This window comes from Tupaia chinensis, unplaced genomic scaffold (genome assembly GCF_000334495.1).
Source record: "Tupaia chinensis unplaced genomic scaffold, TupChi_1.0 Scaffold000247_1, whole genome shotgun sequence".
Lineage (NCBI taxonomy): Eukaryota > Metazoa > Chordata > Mammalia > Scandentia > Tupaiidae > Tupaia > Tupaia belangeri.
Window position 1 is genome coordinate 3,303,741 of NW_006159725.1, and position 5,103 is coordinate 3,308,843.

A 5,103-nucleotide genomic window follows, 5' to 3' on the forward strand; every position below is an offset into this window, starting at 1 on the left:
GAGAGAACAAGCAAAAGAAGGGTTACAGAATTATTATGAGTGAAGTTATAGAGAAAAGACTCTCTAAGGACCAGAAGTTAGCATAATGGCTATGTGGCTGGACTCCTATGTAATCGACCACGGCTCGAGTCCCGGACCCGGTGGCTTAAAACTCACGCTGGGCACGTGTGCGTGCATTCCCAAGATCCTGAGAGGAGAATGGAGGAGAAGGGATTGTGGCGTGACCATCCCCCCTGGGGGGTGATTTCTCACTTTCTGTCTCTCTGTCTCTCTCTGTCTGTCTGGCAAGTGCACGCGCCCTATAGCAAAAATAAATAAATAAATAAACAAACAAACAAACCTCTCCAGGAGGAAAAAACAAACAAACAAAAGACTCTCTAGTGTACACACTGGGAATTCTGAGAGAGAAGGATTAAATCAAATAAAAACGATGTGTCCTTGGGAGAGGGGATTGTAACCAGGGAGAAAAAAACACGAGAACCATTAAGAATTTTCATCTGTCTCCAAAATATTTATTGGAATTATCTCCGACCTGCAGATGTGTTTATTCCGCAGCTCACCCAACTAACAGGGCAGGCAGCATTAGGCGAGTAGGTCTCACTGACTCCCCGTCTGAGAATAGAATGTCCATATTTGAAAGTAAGAACCACCTAGTAGGGACCAGCAGTTGGTGTAATGGCTATGTTGCCGGACTCCCATGTAATTGACTGTGGTTCAAGTCCTGGACCACGGTGGCTTAAATTCACACCTGGCGCGTGTGTGTGTGTGTGTGCCCAAGATCCCGAGAGGAAAATGGAGGAGAAGGGATTGCGGTGTGGCCATCCCCTCTGGGGAGTGATTTCTCACTTTCTGTCTCTCTGTCTCTCTGTCGAGCATGCACACACCCTATAGCAAAAACCTCTAAAAAAAAAAGAAAGAAAGAAACACACACACACACACACAATAATCACCTGGCTTACCCTATTGAATATGTGAATCTCTGCTCAAACACCCTTAGATGTCCTAATTAAAGCAGAGTTAGGGACTCAGTATCTACAGGGAAGCTTATTTGAGTTTCAAATTGTTCTTTCTCAGAAGTTTTTCTACAAAATGATCTAAGACTTTACTGGGTAATTTCCAGTTACAATTTTTAAAAAAACCTTTTTTTTTGTGGGGACCAGCAGGTGGCATCGCTGGATTCCCACCTAGTCGATCATGGTTTGATTCCCGGACCTGATGGATTAAAACATGCTGGGTGTGTGGGTGTGCTTGCCCAAAATCCTAAGAGGAGAATGGAGGAGAAAGGATTGCGGCGTGACTATCCCCCCTGGGGGGTGATTTCTCACTTTTTGTCTCTCTGTCTCTTCAGTGAGTGCACATGCCCTATAGCAAAAATCTTACTCTTAAAAAAAATTGGTTTTGCATCCAAAATTGATTGTGAAAATTTTCTTCCCATATGTTCTTTTACATGCTTCCAAAACACAAGCCTGCCCTCACCTCAGCATGAGTGACTCATAAGGTAGATTGTAGGGAATGACAACTAAGATTGGTCTGTAGCCTTTTCTTTTTTTAAGAATGATTTATGTTTTTTGTTATTATTATTATTTTATTTGCTATAGGCACATGCATTCACCAGAGAGAGAGAAAGAGAGGGAAAATGAGAAAGGGAGTCAGCAGGTCCAGGACTCAAACCTTGGTGGGCCATGTGGGAGTCCTGTGCCTTAATCACCACGCCACCTGCTGGCCCCAGTCTGTAGTCTTCATCTTGCTACTATGTGATGCTGGCAAGGTGCTCATCATATCTAGGCCCTAATCTCTTCACCATATAACATGAAGGGCTCAGATGTTTGTCAAATGTCTTTTTAACACTGAAGATTTCTTCTTGACTATATTTTTGTCCTTAACTCAGTGGAATCTCACTTTGATCTCACTGCTAGTGAGGCACTAGGACTTCAATAAAGAATTATCCTTTTGGGGGACCAGCAGATGGCATAATGGTTATGTCACTGGACTCCCATGTAGCCAACTGTGGTTCAAGTCCCGGACCCTGCAGCCTAAACTCACACGGGGTGCATGTGTGTGTGTGCCTAAGATCCCAAGAGGAGAATGGAGGAGAAGGGATTGCAGTGTGGCCATCCCCCCTGGGGGGTGATTTCTCACTTTCTGTCTCTCTGTCTCTCTCTTTCTATCTTTACAGCGAGCACACAAGCTCCATAGCAAAAAATCTCTTTTAAAACAAAGAATTATCCTTTTTTTCTCTCTTTCTTGTTTCTTTTAATTATTCTCATTGTTATGGATGTATTTATTTACACTAGAATATATGAACTGAAATCTTAGTGAGATGACAAATAATGCTAACTTGAAATACATAGTTCTAGTGACCTGCAGGTGGCATAGTGGTTAAGGCACTGGATTCCCACATGGCTGAACACAGTTCAAGTCCTGGACCCAGTGGCTTTAAAACCAAAACCAAACAGGGACAAAGCTGGTGGTTAGGGCGCTGGACATTCCCACATGGCCAACCATGATTCAAGTCCTGGACCTGGTGGCTTGCTTTCTCACTTTCTCTCTCTCTCTCTCTGTGTCTCTCTCTGGTCAAAATAAAATAAGTAAATAAATAAATAAAATTTAAAAATAAATAATTATTTTAAAAAAAAAGAAAAAAATCACAACAAATAAATAACTAAATAAACGAATACATGCTTAAAAAAGAAAAAAGAAGGAATGTACTTTTCTTTCTTTCTTTTTTAGATTTTGTTACAGGGCATGTGCACTGTCCAGAGAGAGAGAGAAAGTGAGAAGTCACCCCCTGGGTGGTGGCCACGCCACAATCCCTTTTCCTTCAGTCTCCTCCTGGGATTTGGGGCATGTATGCACACACAGGCACACCCACCTGGTGTGCTTTTCAAGTCGCCGGGTCTAGGACTCGAACCGTGCAGCTGACACCTTGACCTCCGTGCCACCTGCTAGCCCATATAGTCCTGTTTCTATGAGAAGAAGATAGAAACTAGGATCTTGACGATTAGAAGGAACTATATAGACTATCTATTGCAACCTCCCACTAATAAAGAAGTCCATAATAGAGAATCCCGTAAGCCTCGCCTTTCAGCCTTTTGAACTTTCCCAGCTGAGTATCTGACAAGGTGCTGAGTATTTGTGGATCTCACCTGTCCCAGCTATGAGCAGCGCAGTACCCGGCCTATTGAGGCTGTTCCCCAGATTCGTCTCCCTGAAGCCCGTAGTTCTGGTGCAGTCACCTTTAGCACTTTAGCATGGCAGAATAGATACGGTCTTTGATACGTGATAACCCCACAGCCCTTAAACGACAACGGCCAGAGCTAACCGCTTTCTCCCCCTTCCCAGAAGCCTTTGCTCCTCCAAGCTGCAAAGCTCACACTCCTCTATTTTCTGCTTTCCATGCTCTCCACTATCCAGGTTCCTGCATCCTGGATGGATTTTAGCTTGTCAACATCCTCTGTAAAATGTGAAGCTAGGGGCCGGCAGGTGGCGTGGTGATTAAAGGCACTGGATGGCCAACTAGGGTTCGAGTCCTGAACCTAATGGCTTGCTTTCTCACTTTCTCTCTCTTTCTCTGTCTCTCTCTCTCTCTGGTCAAATTGAAATTTAAAAATGAATAAATGAATAAAGTTAAATAAAATCATTATTTTTTTTTTAAATATGAAGCTAGGGCTAGCTGGTGGCATGATGTTTAAGGCAACTGAGTGCCACACAACCAAGAGTGGGGTTCGAGTTCTGAACCCAGAGGTTTGAGAAACACACCTCATGCATGTGTGTGCATGTACCCAAAATCCCAAAAAGAAGGAAACGGAGGGAAGGAATTACAGTGTGGTCAGCCCCCATAGGGGGGTTGCCTTCTCCCTTTCTCTCTCTATTCCTCTGTGGTGAGCACATGCACCCTCAGGCAAATGTTTTTAAAAGTGATTCCAAAAATATTATGCAAATATATAACATAAAATATTTTGATTCACTATTTTTGCACATCTAATGAGCCCAGTTCAAGAAGACCAGGGGGCAACTGCTCTACCTAAGTCTGTTTACTGTATGGTTCCCTGAGCACCAGAAAGCACTCTGCTTACTCCATGCCTCACATCTCTGAGAATTTAAAACATCCTGGAGAGCCATGCAGTGGTGCCATGGATCCCAGCTACGCCTGTCTCAGGGCTGGGGCTGATGGTGCGTTATTCATTTCCGATGTTCTCACGCATGTGAGCAGAAGGAGCATCAAGAGCTTCTCTCTGAGAACTGTGAAATGAGGTCCATCAGAAACAGAGCATTAAGAACAAATATAGATGGGACCAGCATAATGGCTGTGTCGCTGGACTCCCATGGAGTTGACCGCGGTTTGAGCCCCGGACCCAGTGGCTTAAACTCACGCAGGGCACATGTGCGTGCGTGTACAAGGTCCCGAGAGGAGATGGAGGAGAAGGGATTGCAGCATGGCCATTCCCCCGAGGGGTGATTTCTCGCTTTCTGTCTCTCTGTCTCTCTCTGTCTTTTCTGGCGAGTGCATGGGCCCTATAGCAAAAACCTCTCCAAAAAAAAAAAACCCCAAAAAAAAAAAAAAAAAAAAAAACGAAATATGGGACAAATGAGTCCCTGGATTTGGGGCTATGCATGGGATGCCTTGCCTGCCTTGGCTATTGTAGGTTTTGCCCCTTTAAAATCAGATCTACCTGGTTTTGTCTGTCAGGTCTTCACCACCAAGTGGAACTGAACTGAGGAAAAGCCTAAAGAGTGCAGACAAAATGCCTTTTCAGCCAGGAAGCTTCGATTGTTCTTGAAGGCCCAGGCCAGACAGTGCTGCCCCCTTACAGGAAATCCAGACCACGCTGAGTCTGTTCTCTACTATCATCCTGGATCACCTGGATTTTAAAATAAACTAATTTCAATAAAACAAAGGAAACTTGATGCAAATTCCAGGGCATTTCTCAATGAGCGGGCCACATCATAGCTGGCTGATGCCATGCTCTGAGCGCTTGCCTTCCCAACCTGACGCAGCAGGGAGTCACAGCAGGACCAGGACACAGACGTGGGCATTTGCCCACAGTCGGCACCAGCCATCAAAGACCCAGCCAGTCCCTGGGCTTGGGGTCATTCTAACTC